The sequence below is a fragment of the Sorex araneus genome, chromosome 6, assembly GCF_027595985.1.
Source record: "Sorex araneus isolate mSorAra2 chromosome 6, mSorAra2.pri, whole genome shotgun sequence".
Classification (NCBI taxonomy): Eukaryota; Metazoa; Chordata; class Mammalia; order Eulipotyphla; family Soricidae; genus Sorex; species Sorex araneus.
In genome coordinates this window covers 28927001-28943917 of record NC_073307.1, presented here as the reverse complement: position 1 = coordinate 28943917, position 16917 = coordinate 28927001, and the positions used below count along the sequence as shown (strand labels likewise).

General features: G+C 39.4%; 1 protein-coding gene across 7 annotated transcripts in view; it reads right to left on the bottom strand.

The window, feature by feature from the left end:
- Positions 1–16917, bottom strand: part of RAPGEF6 (Rap guanine nucleotide exchange factor 6) — a 187462-nt gene that overhangs the window by 156640 nt on the left and 13905 nt on the right. The gene's annotated exons all lie outside the window — the stretch shown is intronic.

Below are 16917 nucleotides of genomic sequence, written 5' to 3'. Positions count from 1 at the left end.
TAGAACAAAAAAAAATTTATATTACTTTTCAAATGTACTTTTAAAAATGTAACAGCAGGAGAAAATAGCTCAAAGGACTTAAGTGCATACTCTGCACAAAGGAAACCTGGGCAATTCGATCCCTAGAACCAAATGGTCCTACAAACACTACTGGGCACAAACCTGAGCAGAGAACCAGAAGCAGTCCTCAGAATGACTGAGTATGCCCCAAAATAAACAAGAAAGGGAGTCAGAGATAATACAGCAGGCAAGCCACTTAGCCTGCAGGTGGCTGACTAGGCTTGGATCCCTGGTAACTCAAGCCCCAGCAGGGGTGATCCTGAGCACAGAGCCAGGAGTAAGCCCTGAACACCTCTGGGTGTGGTGCAAAAAAGCAAACTCTCGCCCCATCCCTCCACCCCCCACTGCATGATTCTAATTCTAAGCAAACAACCATTCATTCCTGACAGCTTAACAACTGAAGAGTCATAAAATCATCAACTGCAATAGATCTAAAAAGAATTCTTTCAACACACAGAAACTCTTCTTTAGCCTGGTTGATGACTTCTATTCAAACAATGCCAGAAACTAAAAAGTCATTATTTCAAAAGGAAGATTATTTTTTTCTTGTTTTCTGTTTTGCCCAGCTCTACTCAAGGCCACTCCAGGCTCAATGTTCAAGGTGACTTTTGACAGTGTTCAGTGGACCACATGGTGACAGGAATTGAACCCAGGGCGGGCTCTAGCTCATTGAGCTGTCTCCCTAGTTGGTCCTAAGACTATTCCATTTTGAAACAGCTGTGTCATTTTCCCCCAATGACCCCAAATTATCTGAAAACAGTTAGTTCTTTTTTCTTCCAAGTTTTCCTTTTCCTCCACCCCCGACCCCATTTCTTATTACATAGTCTCAGCATTTATAGACTCAAACTTTTTATAGTTCCAAAGAGGGGAGGGGGCTTCCATTAAGTAATCAGGGGTACAGCAACCACTTCCAATAATACTCAGGCAAGCTGTGCTCGTCTGCTGGGTTAGTGCTTGGGTCTTGCAACTGTGGAGGTCACTAGGGTTACAAACCAATCCCCAGTGGTGCTTAAGGATGGAACTCAGGACCTGTGCTCTGGCCCTTTAATCTTAGGTTCCAGATTTTTAAGCATCCTGATTGACCATCACTTGAAAAGAACCAGTGTGTAATTCTCCCTCTTCTAGTGTCTGCCAGTATTACTTAAAAACCAATTGTGATGGTAGTGATTATGTGGTAAAAACGTCACTAAACAAAAAAAATGACATTTAATGGGACAATTCCACCATTGTTCACACTGTGAAACAGGTAGGGAACTTTTCTCTTCTCCTTGTTCAGATAACTAGATACTAAAAATCTCCAGGAATAAACAGCATAATTTCAGCTAAAGGTGATGGCATAATGAAAAAAGAATGCAGAAAGTGTTTTACCATTCATGTTAGAAAACGCATTGGCACATGGCAAATATTAACAAGCTAAATTTTTCACATAAAATTTGTCTCATCTTCTTGATAAGGAGTAACATCAGAATACCAGGGCAGATTGTTCCAAAACACTACTCTCTTATTCTAATATGCAACCAAACAAGAAAATGTGAAAGCGAGCAGAGAGAAAAAAAGACAACTTGACAACTTTTAAAAAGCTCTTATTTCTGTATTTATTTGTATTTTCAATGCCCAGCTCTTGTACATGAAAGATATAAGCATTACTAAGGAGCAACGTCCCTGGACTAAGACAATTTTTTTTAAGGAGTAACAGAATTAAAATAAGAAAGGACAACAGAGGAAATGAGAAAGATCCATAAGTTCGGGAAGACAAAACAGCAATATGGCATGATTTCTGAAGATGGCTAAAATGACTTTTTTTTTGCCCCATATGCTCCTTTGCAATGGACATTACCAATACCCCCACACCAAATTTGTCTTTCCCCTGATTTCCGTGATTTGTTCTAATAAAAAGTATATATTAGAAGTGGGCTGAATAACTACTAATATACAAATACCCGGAGACCTCCGTCACTATGAGGCTAAGCTAGCTGAATATAAAATAGAACAAAGATACCAGATGTCTACATGAGAAGTTCTTAGACCAGACCTACCATAGCTGAATGGGATGAAAAGGAAAGGAACTAATGATTTCAGTTGAGGTTAAGTGGGGCAGAAGAATCAATCTTCCAAATAAACTCTTCAGAACTGAATAAATAAATAGCATGTCAGAGAAAGTATGGTTAATAATGTGTGTCAGGCCATCCACCTACTAAGTCTCTCTTCTACTCCACGTTTGTAAATAGAATTTATACATTAAATAGAAAAATCCCCATGCTAGCTCCAAGATCTATGTGGTAAAAGCTGTCAAGAGTTCAACACCCAAGTGGGTATCTCTGAATTTGTCTCATTCTCCACAACAATAAAAGGATAATGCCTTCAGGGAGGCAAAATTAGGGAGGATAATGCCACGAATAAAGTATGCCAGGGCACTGATTACTGCTACCACAAATCATATGGATGGGTCCTAAATAACTATTATATGGCAAAGACAACCAAACTAGTCATGGTCATAGCTGTGTGCTCAAGACATCCATGATGTCAATTCTCTGAAGATAAATAAAATAAAGCCATAGGCTTTAGTCTCTAAGTAATTCGACAAATATCTTTACGTTTATCTTGTTATTTGCCTTCAAATTTTGTTTTCTTTTGGGGCCACACCCAGAAATGCTCAGGGAGTTACTCCTGGCCCTGCACTCAGGAATTACTTCAGGCAGTTTTTTTTTGGGGGGGGCGGGGGGGATGAGGGAAACGTATGGGTGCTGGGGATCAAACTCTGGCCAGCCACAAACAAAGCAAGTGCCTTACCTGCTGTACTATCTCTCCAGCCCCTGCCTTCAATCTTTTTTCCAGAGAGACAATCTGGTTATATAAACATATAGTTCTCCAACAGGGACTAAAAAACTTAAACAGAAGTATCACATTTCCATCAAATGCTGACATTTTTTAGAAATGACCAGAGAGTAAATAAGTTAGTTTTTCTGGAACCATATGGTTTTGTTACAAGTAAACTCTGCTTTTGTAACACAGAAAAACGAAACCAAAAAAAAAAAAATCTTAAAATGGGGCTTATATGGGCTCAAGTGATAGAACAGGACTTGGATTGCACACAGCTAGTCCTGGTTCAATCCCCAGCAATGCATGAAGAGTAATCCCTGAGAACAGAGCCATAAGTAAGCCCACAGCATCGCTGGGTATATCCCAAATACATAAACCAAAATATGAGGTTTGGGACATACCTCCGAGAAAAAGTGTTTCGGCACTTTAAAGTCCTGAGTTTGATCCCAAACACCACATAATCTCCTAAGCATTTCCAGGCAACTCGAAACACCAAGCTGGGGATAACTCCAGAACACCAATGAGGGTGGCCCAAAATCAAAAAGGAAATCAAGAACAAAAAGTGCTGTTAAATTTCAATATTTAGAACTATTTTACAGATTAATTTGATCTCATTCTTCACCAACTCCCAATGTATATGATCAAAAATATACATAATAGGGAAGTTCAAATCATTAATGAATTTCTCTATGGTGAAAAACTTTAATTCTGGTGAAGTTGGAAAAAGCAGATTATTTTTGTTTTTCAAGCCTCCCATAAAACGAGGGAATAAAAGATCCAAGGGTTACCAACCTAATAACACCTATCCCAGACTTTGAACCCTGTGATACCAAGAAATAAGAACTGCATTCAATTCACTTTGACAGCTAATGGCAGCGGAAGAATGTGTCAATATACATAGTACAATATAGGTTGCTCAGTAGTACAAGTTGTGCTGCCATTGTTTTTGTTTTACTGAATCACAAAGAGATAGTTACAGAGCTGTTGTGTTTATGGTCAGGTTTCAGTCATACAAATCCAGCATCCTTCCCTCCACCAGTGCACATTTCCCACCACTAATGTCCCCAGTTCTCTCCTCTTCTCACTCCTCCCCTCCTCCTCTCTTCCTTTCTCTCTCTCTCTCTCTGTTTGCAATTTTGCAATACAGATACTGAGAGGTTATCATGTTTGTTCCTTTACCTATCTGTGTGCATTGTATTTTTTCTTTTTATGTTAACCCATTGTGCTTCCTCCCCTCCCATCCCTGGGGGGCATATTCAGTTATGCTCAGGGATTACTTCTGACTCTGCATTTAGGGATCACTTCTGATGGGGCTCAGGAGGTGGACATATGGGGTGCCAAGCACTGAATCTAGGTGGGCCACAGTAATGCAAACACCCTACCCACTGTATTATTGCTCTGGCCCCTAGCCCACAGTGCCCTCATCTGGGACAAAGATATATATTACAGTCACCTGGTTTAAGTCTCCTTTCTAGTACTCTAAGCAATTCTGCAGTTATCCAGTATCCTTTCAATTACCACTTGTCTCAAAACTGATCTGAACTGGAATCTGCTGTAGTTTATTTGTACTGAATCAGCAGTGCTCAAGAATAACTGCTGGTAACTCCAAACAATAATACTGAGGTTTTTGTTGAAATATTGAAGGTAATCAAAGTAGCAGCCATTTCTCTAGACTGTGAACTAAGCCATAGCCCCACGCCGGCCAAGGAGAGGAAATATCCTCCTTTCTCGGTTCTTTTCCCTTTTCGGGGAGAAACGCGGTGTGGCGTCCACCATATTATGAGGTCTATTAAGCAGGCACAAACTTAGAGGTGCGGGAATGGGAGGGGGAAAAAATTATGTACTTGGAACAGCGGGACGCTTGGGCAGTCTCAGGCCGATACCAGCGCATGCTCAGCCGAGATTCGACCCGAGTGGCCACACTTTTGTGCGGTCGCGTTGCTGCTGATCAACCAGAATCCGGAAGCCAACTAGACTACTTTTGGTTCCAGAAACTGCTTGCAGCCATGTCTCTAGACTGTGAACTAAGCCATAGCCCCATGCCGGCCGAGGACCGGAAATATCCTTTTTTCTCGTCAGGCGGCGTGGCGTCAGCCATAGTATGAGGACTATTTATTAAGCAGGCATGAACTTGGTGGCAAGGGAAGGAGGAAAAAAAAAATTCTACATACTTGAAACAGCAGGACTTCATATCTCTCCATTCTCAGCAACAGAAAACTAATTATCAAATGCTTCCTTGGCAGTAGGGCTGTCTTTCTTGGGGGAAAACCCTAACAATACTGAGTTTTGTGTTGAAATATGGAATGTAATCAAGGTAAAGAGAAAATGAAGTGAAATTTACCAATAACGCAGGCGGGGATGGGCGGTGGGGAGGTGGGGGTTGGGTAGTATACTGGGGTCTTTGATGGTGGAATATGGGCACTGGTGAAGGGATGGGTGTTTGAGTATTGTATAACTGAGATATAAGCCTGAGAACTTTGTAACTTTCCACATGGTGATTCGATAAAATAAATAAATTTTAAGAAAATAAAATAAAAAGCTGTGGTGCATGCAAAAAAGGTAAAAAAGGAATAACTGCTGGTGAGGCTGGGGGGACCAAATGTGCTGGGGATGGAAACTGTGTCAACTGAATGCAAGGCAAGTGCCCTTCTATAGCTACAGCTCTTCTGTTGCATTTAAATGATAACTCTGAGAGACCAGTGAACCAACATCACCAGATTTGGAAAGTTGATAAAACCTGAGGAATCAAGCATGTCAGAGAATTGGGCCCTAAATACTGCAGTTTAAAAAACCGTATAGAATCAGTGTATCAGTGTTTCCCAAACTGGGCAACACCGCCCCTGAGAGTGGTCAGAATATCCAAGAGTAAAGTATTATTGTTGGATACAAATGAGAGGGTTTGTTTTTTAAAAAAAAAAAAAAAAAAAAAAAACTTTAAACAAAGCAGAGTTCCAGAAATTTGCTTGTCTGAAATGGCAGTAGACCAAATAAGTATGGGAACTGCTACAATAGTAGTTCTGATGCACACTGAACCACTTGTTTGTAGGTAGGAACCTTGTCATTTGGCTGATTACTGTTGATGAAAAATGTAATCAATGAAATGTCTAGTATCTGGCCCCTTCAGTGAACTTCATTTGAGGGTCACAAGAGTTAAATATTCATAAAGAGACAGAAAGGAATTTACAAGAACAAAAGAGTAAACAGTCTCTCATGTAATGTGGGTATTTATGGTATTATTTACATGGGTTTCATAAAGTAAAATGCTTTAATTTCAGATTTTATAATGATTTCATAAAGTAAAACACATTAAACTGTTAGTCATTTAAAATTTACCGTTATATATGAAAATAATAGCCCTCAGTTAAAGCTCTTGGTGCGTACCATTCCCATGAAAGACAATTATTAGAAAAGAATTGGCCTATAGAAGGATATCAAGCATAGATCTCTATGAATTCATCACCAAAATAGTTTAAGTGGGTGCTGGGGAGATAGTTCAGGAGCACGTGACTTGCATATACAAAGCCCCAAGTTCAATCTCCTATACTGCATGGCTCCCTGAGCACCACTAGGTATGGCCCTCATGGTCCCCAACATAGTAGGTCAATGCAGCACAGCACTGGTAGGCACTCGACTGACCTGGATGGCCAGTTTGCAGAATATCGCCAATGATTCCTAGGCCCCATCTCCACCCCAGAATTGTTTGGGAGGCTTCCCCTTCCTTCCCTCTGAAAGGAGCTAAGGCAAGCAGAGGAACAATTTCAACTCCCTCCATGCCACAAAATCTCTTCTTCCTTTCTATAGTTCTATTACTATTCCAACTGTTAGAGAAAATAGAACAAAGTTGTCTACTACATCTCAAAAAGCCGGATAAAATGTTAGTAACTATAACAAAGCAGAAAGAAATTTTACAAAAAAAGATAAGGATTAACTATTCAGATTAGGCTAAAACTTTTCTAAATAGTAATAAATTGTATCTGAGTCAGGCAGAATCTAAAAATAAACAACTTAGTAAGCAATGCTTATATATGTTCATATGTGAAAACACAGATATACACAAATTTTATAATAGTTTTTCGTTCTCTGTAATTAACCAGCAGGTTCAAAGCATGTTGTTAACATTACAAAAACGATGTTTACTATGGTTTATTATGATAGTAGCTGGGACCATAATGCGATTCTCTAACCAACCTGCCCTTACCCCCCTCAAGGGAGATCACACTGTGATATATCTTCAATTGCTTCACAAAATTCAGTTATAGCTAAATTTACTGTATTAAAAGTCAAGTAACCTAACAAACCGAACTAAAAACACTTAAAAATGGGTCAGAGAAACTTTTCCAAGAAAGAGATACAAATGGCTAAAAGGTACATGAAAAAATGCTCTGCATCACTAATCATCAGGGAGATGCAGATCAAAACTACCATGAGATACCACCTCACACCACAGAGAATGGCACATATCCAAAAGAACAAAAGCAACCGCTGTTGGAGAGGATGTGGAGAGAAAGGGACCCTTCTACACTGTTGGTGGGAATGCCGACTGGTCCAGCCCCTTTGGAAAACAATATGGACACTACTCAAAAAATTAGAAATTGAGCTTCCATTTGATCCAGCAATACCACTTCTGGGAATATAACCTGGAGAAACAAAAAAGTATAGTCGAAATGACATCTGCACTTATATGTTCATCTCGGCACTGTTTACAATAGCCAGAATCTGGAAAAAACCCAAGTGCCCGAGAACAGATGACTGGTTAAAGAAACTTTGGTACATCTATACAAATGGAATACTCTGCAGCTGTTAGAAAAGATGAAGTCATGAACTTTGCATATAAGTGGATCAACATGGAAAGTATCATGCTAAGTGAAATGAGCCAGAAAGAGAGTGACAGGCATAAAAAGATTGCACTCATCTGTGGAATAGAAAATAACAGAGTAGGAGACTTACACCCAAGAATAGTAGTATATAATGCCAGGAGGTTGGCTCCATAGCTTGGAAGCAGGCCTCACATGTTGGTGGAAAGTCATCCCAGATAGAGAAGGGAACACCAAGTAAAATGTGATTGGAGATCCTACGTGGGAAAGGAGATGTGTGCTGAAAGTAGACTAGAGACTGAACACGATGGTCACTCAATACCCCTGTTGCAAACCACAACACCCAAAAGGAGAGAGAGAGAACAAATTGGAATGCCCTGCCACAGAGGCGGGGTGGGGTGGGGGGTGTGGGATCAGGGGGTGGGAGGGATACTGGGTTCATTGGTGGTAGAGAATGGACACTGGTGGAGGGATGGGCTCTCGAACATTGCATGAGGGAAAAACAAGCACGAAAAAGTGTGAATCTGTAACAGTACCCTCACTGTGACTCACTAAAAATAAATTAATTAATTAATTAAAAAAATAAATGGGTCAGAAAGAAAGAATTCTACTGTCAGTAACTTCATTTTGGGGGGTGGGAATATACTCAATGAACTGATAATAAGTTGAGTTTATAAACAAGTACAAAGCTAAACATAATTAAAACTATAATAATTCACAGCAACATTTTCCCAAATCTTACCACTTTATACTATTATGGATGACTAAGCACCAAAACTTCCAATGCACATATTTTAACTGACATATTTAATCAGTTATATATTCAGTAGCTTAAAGCCAAAACTATGCTATTTACTTATTTTTAATTGTTACTTCAACCTATCACAAAATGGACCCAAATTCGGAACTGGCTATTTGTATTGCAAAAAGTACTTTGCTGCTTTATAGTGCTTCAGAGTGTCGTTTGATTTTGGTTGGTTGGTTTAAAATTTTTCCTGGTACTTTAAAACATTTAACTTCACTGAAATACTTCCTATTTTCAAGAATAAGGCATACTTAAATGTCTCATTATTAAACAATTGTGATCTGATCTGTTCTCAGTTATTGTGTCTTTTCTAATTTCCATTTTTTAAAAATTCTTCTCTAGTTTTGTATTTAACTGTTCTTTATATAGTTGTACCCTTCAGAGTCTTTTTCCCGATTTGGGGTTGTTTTGGGTTTTTTGGGGGGAAGGAGGTCCAGCTTTCATAATCTACCAGACTGTATTAGAGTTCTAACTTTTTTTGTCCTCCACTATGAAATATTTTGGGTGAGTGGATAAACTAATAATGTTGTAAAATAATATCTTAAATCATTTCTTCTGAGATACTATTTGGGTGAGACGAATAAATGATTATAATAAACCTTGCTAGTAGTATATATAAATTGAGTAAGGAGTATCACCTTGGTCAAAAATAGTTTCTTGCCTACTAACCACTGCATATTAATTTTTCACTTGTACCATTAAAAATGCAGTGAGTTACATGCTTTAGGAATAAGCTGTTTGGGGACTGGAGTGGTAATACAGTGGGGAGGGCATTTGCCTTGCACGCGACTGACCCATGTTTGATCCCCAGCATCCCGTATGGTCCCCCAAGCACCGCCAGAAGTAATTGCTGAGTGCAGAGCCAGGAGTAACCAGAGTATCTGAGTATTGCAGAGAGAGGAAGAGTGGAAGGAAGGGTGGGAGGGAGGGAAGGAGGGAGGGGCGGAGGGAGAGTGAAAGAGAGATAGAGAGAGAAAGAAGCTATTGCTATTTAGTAGTCTCAAGGACAGTTGGAAATCTAAATAAGGTAGATTGGATAAAATTAAGACAAAAGACCAAGCTTGAATCTGGAAAAAGATGTCTTCATTTCTGTCAGCTCCTTGGGTTCCTATGTTTAAGCTGATAACAAACTACCCCAGCTATTGCTTCTAGCATAGTCTGGATCTGTTATGTGAATGTTAGATGTGTATGTAACCTGTACAGTGTTTATTATGTCCATTTAGGATTAGACAAAGTGACTCGTTTGTTCTTATACTCCCTTTAATAAAAAGCTCTTAAAAATTAATCAGAATTACTAAATTTGGGACTGGAGTGATAGTACAACCAAAGGTGCTTGCCTTTCATGCAGCCAACCTGGGTTCTATCTCCAGCATCCCATATGACTCCCCCAAGCCCACCAGGAGTGATTCTTTAATGCAAAGCCAAGAGTATCCCTTGAACATCTCCAGGTGTGGTCCCAAAACAAAAACAATCCAAAAAAAGAATTATTAAATGTGTTGGTACCAAAGGAAAAAACCTTCTTCCCTGAGGGAAGATGATGCCTTTTGGATACAGGAAACTAAGTGGCCTAATTACTTTGTTGAAGTAAATGATTTATGACATTTATTTTATTTCATCAATCACAATTATTGAATAGTGAATACCCCCTCTCCACACATTCGGACGAGCCGCATGCACGAAGGAACTGGCAGAGGAACACAGGTGTGCGGGACCCGGGGCTGAGATCTCCAAGTCTGCTCAGAACTGGACTGGGCCTCTTCCGCCCAGATCCCCCATTTTCCAGTACCCAGAAACTGCCCCTGGTGCAATGTAATCCCATCAATGGCCAACATCCAGAGACTATAAGACCAAGCTCCCAGTGGCCGTGCAACATCTTATAGCCTAGTTCTCCCTCTCCAAGAACCTGGCAAGTTAGGGAGAGTTTTCTGCCCGCCTGGGAGAGCCTGGCAAGCTCCCTGTAGTGTACTCATATGCCAAAACCAGTAACAATGATGGGTCTCATTCCCCTGACCCTGAAAGAGCCTCAAATGCGGCACCAACACCATTGGGAAGGACAAGGAAAGAGAGGCTGCTAAAATCTCAGGGCTAGGATGAATGGAGACGTTACTGAGACCTCTCGAGAAAATCAACAATCAACAGGATGATGATGATTTACATGGGACAGCAATTAGTTACCGAGTGCGTAATGCTGGACTTAGAATGGTGTTTAAGATGTTCTCAGTGGTTCTGTACCAATTATTTCTGAGACAAGCCTGAATCACTCTACTATCTCTGTGGCTCTTGGCACACCCGAGAGCACTAAATTTAAAGAGGAACTGGGGGTAGGGGGTTAAATAAAATAAAGTCTTTTAAGAAAACCAAAACAAAATACGAACAAAAGAAATCTGGAAATCTTAGTTCTTGGTAGTAAGAAACTTTAATGCAAGCTTCAAGAAGTTAACTATTTAGTCAGTGTAAATTTGAAAGCTACTCATGGAGCCTGAAAGAACTCTTGAAGATGATGAGGAAGTAGTGACATTCCTACGTTCCTGACCTATTATATCTCAATCAGACATTGTACTATAACTACTACAACAAAAATGCAAAATAAATTATCCAGGGATAGAAGATCAAATACAAGCTCAGAATCAGCTAGTTAACTGAGCAAAGAGAGGCAAAGTGAAGTAGAGGGAATTGCTTTTATCTTACAACACAGATATAAGCTATATCTATACCTATTTGTTATAGATGTATTTCATGCAGATACAGCCAGCTTTGATTTTTCAGGTAAAATATTGCATCACAGTTGAGTGTACAGGGAATTAATGGTTTTTTAAAAACTATCAAATCATATCAAAAGGATTCATGAGTTGATTCTGAAAGGCATATATATATATACACTGGCTAATATTAAGCAATAATCTTAAGACTGACAACATAAAATACAAAATAAAACAATTTAAAGAGGTAGAGAGTGGAAGATTGAAAGATTCTACAATATAAAATGCCACCTAATAAACATAAAATATACAATCAGAAATTATCAATTTATAACAACATAGTAGCTTCTCTTCGCCAACTTCAAACTGTACAATTAGAAATTATCAATTTATAACAACAAAGTAACTTCTCTTTCCCCAATTTCAAACTGTACTATAAAGCTATAGTAATCAAGAGTGTGTGGTACTGGAATAAAGACTCTTAAATGGAACAGTACTAAGAAACCAAAGAGAGATCTGCAGGTATATGAACAGTTAATCTTTGATAAAGAAGCAAAAAGTATGAAGTGAAGCAAGAAAAGCCTCTGCAACAAATGGTTCTGGAAAAACTGGTCTCTGAAATTAAAAAATATACATATTTTCAAAATGAATTCAGACCCCTCTCTTAACACCATACAAATAAGTCAAATCCAAATGATTAAAGTTTTTGGGTCTTTTTTTCTTTTTCTTTTTTTTTTTTTTTGCTTTTTTGGGTCACACCCGGTGATGCACAGGGAATCCTCCTGGTTCATGCACTCAGAAATTATTCCTGACGGTGCTCGGGGGACCATATGAGATGCTGGGAATTGAACCCGGGTCGGTCATATGCAAGGCAAATGCCCTACCCGCTGTGCTATCCACTGTGCTTTAATCCAGCCCCATGATTAAAGATCTTAAAAACAGATCTGAACTTGTAAGTTCCACAGAAGAAAATAAAGGAAAAACACTTTGTGGCAATTAAGCTAGAGGTATCTTCAAGAATCTAATTCTGGGGCTGGAGCGATAGCACAGTAGGTAGGGCGTTTGCCTTGCACTCAGCCAACCCGGGTTTGAATCCCAGCATCCCATATGGTTCCCTGAGCAATGCCAGGAGTAACTCCTGTACATCGCCAGGTGTGACCCAAAAAGAAAAAAAAAAAAAGAATCTAATTCCACTGACCAAGCAAATGGAAGCAAAAAAATAAATAGGACCAGATCAAACTAAGCAACTTTTGCAATGCAAAAGGAACTATGACCAGAATGAAAAAGACCCCCATAGAGCAGGAGAAAATATTTAAGTACCACTCCTGTGATAAAGGATTGATATCCAAGATGTATAAAGCAGTGGCAATACTGAACAAGAAGAAAACAAACACCACCATCAAAAATGGGGGAAAAGATGTACAAAAACATCCTTAAGGACGAAATATAGATGACAAAGGTGTATGAAAAAAATGCTCTACATCACTTATCATTAAGGAAATACAAATCAAAAAACCAATGAGGTATCATTTCATACCAGTGAGACATCACAAAGAATGAAAACCAGTACTGACATAGATGTAAGGGAAAGGGGACTCCCAATTTACCACTGGTGAGAACGTCAACTGGTCCAGTTCTTTCAGAAAACAATATAGATACTTAAAAAAAAAAAAAAAAAAACTAGGAATTGACCTTCCATATGACCCAGCAATTCCACTTCTTGACATCCATCCCAAGGGCCCCAAAACTCTATTCAGAAAAAACATTTGTACTCCTATGTTCACTGCAGCACTAGTAGCAATAGCCAAAATCTAGAAATAACTCAAACATTCAAGAACAAGTAGCTGGATAAAGAAACCATGATACATTACGATGGAATACTACTTGCTAGGATTTAAGAAAAGATGAATCACGCATTTTGTTGCTATGTGAGTGGATCTGGAGAGTATCATATTAAGTGAAGTTAGTCAACAGGAGAGGGACAGGCACCGAATGATCTGCTCTTGTAAGTGGAATATAAGGAAACAAAGTAAGGGTAAAACAAATACTCAAAGGCAACAGAAACTGAGAACTTGTCTTTAGTAGGAAACTGGATGTGGTGGTGGTGGTGGTGGTGGTTTATGGTTTTGTGTATGTGGGGTGGGGGGAATACACCAACCGAGGGGGTGGGAGGGAGATGGTCACTCAGACACTGGTGGAGGGTGTGGTGCTAGAATAGTTTATGCATGAAATCCTATCTTTAACAGTACTGTAAATGATGTTACCTAAAATTTAAACATTTTAAACAAAAAATTAAAAGTAAAAAGATTGGTCATGGGGAGAAAATGACTAGATAGGGGCTAGAAGAATAGTACAATGGCTAGAACACTTGCCTACCATATGACTGACCTGGGTTTGATCGATCATACAGCACCCTATATGGTGCCTCAAACACTGCCAGGAATGATTCCTGAGCGTAGAGCAAGGAGCAAGCCCTGAGAACCCCACACCAAATGATCATTTGATACCATTATCATGAATAAATGCTAACAAGTCAATACATGACTCTGTTAGAAAATGATATTTGCACACTCTCAACCTATAACCCAAAGGACCACTTATACCACTACACATGCCTTTTCAAAAGAGATGAAGATCAAATTAAGCATCTTCAACAACAGAAAAAACATCTGCCCTATTTGTCACTGGCAATTCAAAGAGTGCTAAGCATGAAGGGACTGTGCAGAATAAAATAAGAAAAAGAGGTGCCGGAAAGATAATATAGTAGGCAGGGCACTTGCCTTACATAGGGTCAACCAGGGTTCTATCCCTGACATCCTATATAGTCCCTAAGCACTGTGAGGTGTGGACCATAAACAAATAAAAAATGATTATTTGTCTTCTGATGGGAAACACAGTAAGTACAGAACATCCTTCACATCCATAGCCACCATTAACCAGATACACAATAATGGCACACACTCCCCCCGCCCCAGGCCCGGAAGTGTCAGTAAACTACACAATGAATATTTTAAACCTGTATGAAGGTTCATCAGAATCTCAAGTGCAAAATATCAAAGTGAAACTCAATATTTAGCTTAGCTATGTCTTGCTTCTAAGGATCCCTAAATGCAGTATTTACCTTCAACTGCTGCTGACCAAAAATTTTCAATTCTATGTTCTAAATATTTTGTCCATCATCCTAATAAAAATAATAAAAGGATTATTTCTCACTAGATAACAAAAAGCAGTCTTCTTTCTCTACTCTGGACCCCTAAAAACCATTATTAATTACTAATGCTAGAGTGATCTTTCTAAAATACATATAAAAATCCCTTAACAAGAGGGGCTGGAGCGATAGCACAGCGGGTAGGGCATTTGCCTTGCACGTGGCCGACCCAAGTTCGATTCCCAGCACCCCGTATGGTCCCCTGAGCACCTCCAGGAGTAATTCCTGAGTGCAGAGCCAGGAGTAACCCCTGTGCATCGCCAGGTGTGACCCAAAAGGCAAAAAAAAAAAAAAAAAATCCCTTAACAAGAATAGTCTTTCTCATGATCTGGAAACTGACCAAGCATCTATCTTCATCTATTTTATACTCATTTTTGTCCTAATATTCCAGCTGCCCAGGAAACTTGTATGTTCTTGCCAAATACATTTTGTTAGTTTAGCAAATGCTATTATCCCCTTCTAAGCAAACATATAGTGTCAAGTCCCTTCTTCATTTAGGTTTACATATTCTAATCTACACTGAAATCAAGATTCCCCCTGACTTCACCCAGCTTCTCTTTTTTTTGGTGGGGAGGGGATGGTTTAGGCCACCTGGTGACTCTCAGGACTAACTCTTGTCCCTGTAGACAGGGGTTAACAGTATTGGGAGGCTCAAAGGATCATACGGGGTTCTGGGCATTGAACCCAGGCTTGCCACATGCAAGCAAGTGTCCCACCTGCTGTACTGTATCTCTAGTCCCCTGGGTTCCCTCTCTTTTTAAAAACAATTTCAACACACCAATATACATTTTACTCTTCACTCCTGATAGTCTTCTACAAACTCCTGAGCTCCTGATATTTACCACTATCACAGCATTTAACCATGCTGCATTTTAACTGTCAGTTTGTCCATCTTTTCTTCTAATGAAAGAACTTTAATCTTTTATATTTAACTTTAAAAATAGTACTTAGTTACCAGGAGGTTGACTCCATGGCTTCGAGGCTGGCCTCACGTTCCGGGGAAAGGTCAACTCAGAGAAGCGATCACCAACTACATTGTAGTCGAAGGCCATGTGGGGGAAGGGAGTTGCGGGCTGAATGAGGGCTAGAGACTGAGCACAGTGGCCACTCAACACCTTTATTGCAAACCACAACAGCTAATTAGAGAGAGAGAACAGAAGGGAATGCCCTGCCACAGTGGCAGGGTGGGGTGGGGGGGAGATGGGAGTGGGGAGGGTGGGAGGGACACTGGGTTTACGGGTGGTGGAGAATGGGCACTGGTGAAGGGATGGGTTCCCAAACTTTGTATGAGGGAAGTATAAGCACAAAAGTGTATAAATCTGTAACTGTACCCTCACGGTGATTCTCTAATTAAAAATAAATAAATTTTAAAAAAAAATAAAAAAAAAATAAAAATAGTACTTAGAGGTATTACAGGGACTAAGGCAGAACACAGTTTGATCCCTGGCACAAAGTCCCCCAGCATGTCCAGGTGTGGCACAACCACGCCTCCAAATGTAATGCTTAAAAAATACCACACCAATATTAAGCCATTAGACTGCCATCCTTAAAAAGAAAAAGTTAAAAAAAAATTTTTTTAAACCAAACCTCTGCCTCAGATTTAAAAGTGAAATAAATTATTCAAACTTCAATTGGCACTACAAACCTTTGGAAATCCATTTGCCAAAGGCACCCTCAAGTACTTCATATGTAGGAACTATTAAACAAGAGGCACCAATTTAGGGAAATTTAGGAATCTACAAAAATGCTGATATAAAAACAAAAGTTTAAAGTTTAAGATATAATCTTAAGAGCTAGAGAGATAGGACATCAGGGAGGGCACTTGCCAATGTACAGGGCCAATCAAGGTTCAATTCCCAACATCCCATATGGTCCCCTGAGCACCACCAGGAATGATTCCTCAGTGTACAACCAGGAGCAACTCCTGATCATCACTAGTTGTGGCCTCCTCCAAAAAATATAAATCTAAATTTACTATTCTGATAAAGAGAAAACAGTGGAGTGCTATCACACTGAGGAAGTTCAAAATGAATCTTGTAACCTTGAGCAATGCTGGTAGGTCGTTAGAGCTCAGTTCCTTTATCTGTATGCAACTCATTTCACCAGTTCTTGAACCCACAACTCAAGTTATTTATAAATGTGTGTGTACATAAACACAAACACATGCTACATGGTGCTGCCACCTCAACATACCAAGTGTCTTGTCAAACAAGCCCCACTGTCTCTGCCATATGATCAAGTCTAAAAATTCTCAATCCATCAAAGTTTCAGTTTATGGTAAGCTGTCAGAGAATATCTCTCTTCAATATCAAATAGTTATTGCAATATGCAATATGCTAATCACAATGTTTAAGAGTTCACATCTCCCAGCACTCTTTCAAGTAGTCAGGTTCATCAAGCATATTCACTCTTCCTCTTTGCAGAATTCACTGTCAAGGAATTTTCACTTTCTCAGAAACTAAGTTTTAATAACTGAATAGCCAAACTTTTTTTTCTCAAGTTAGAAGTCTC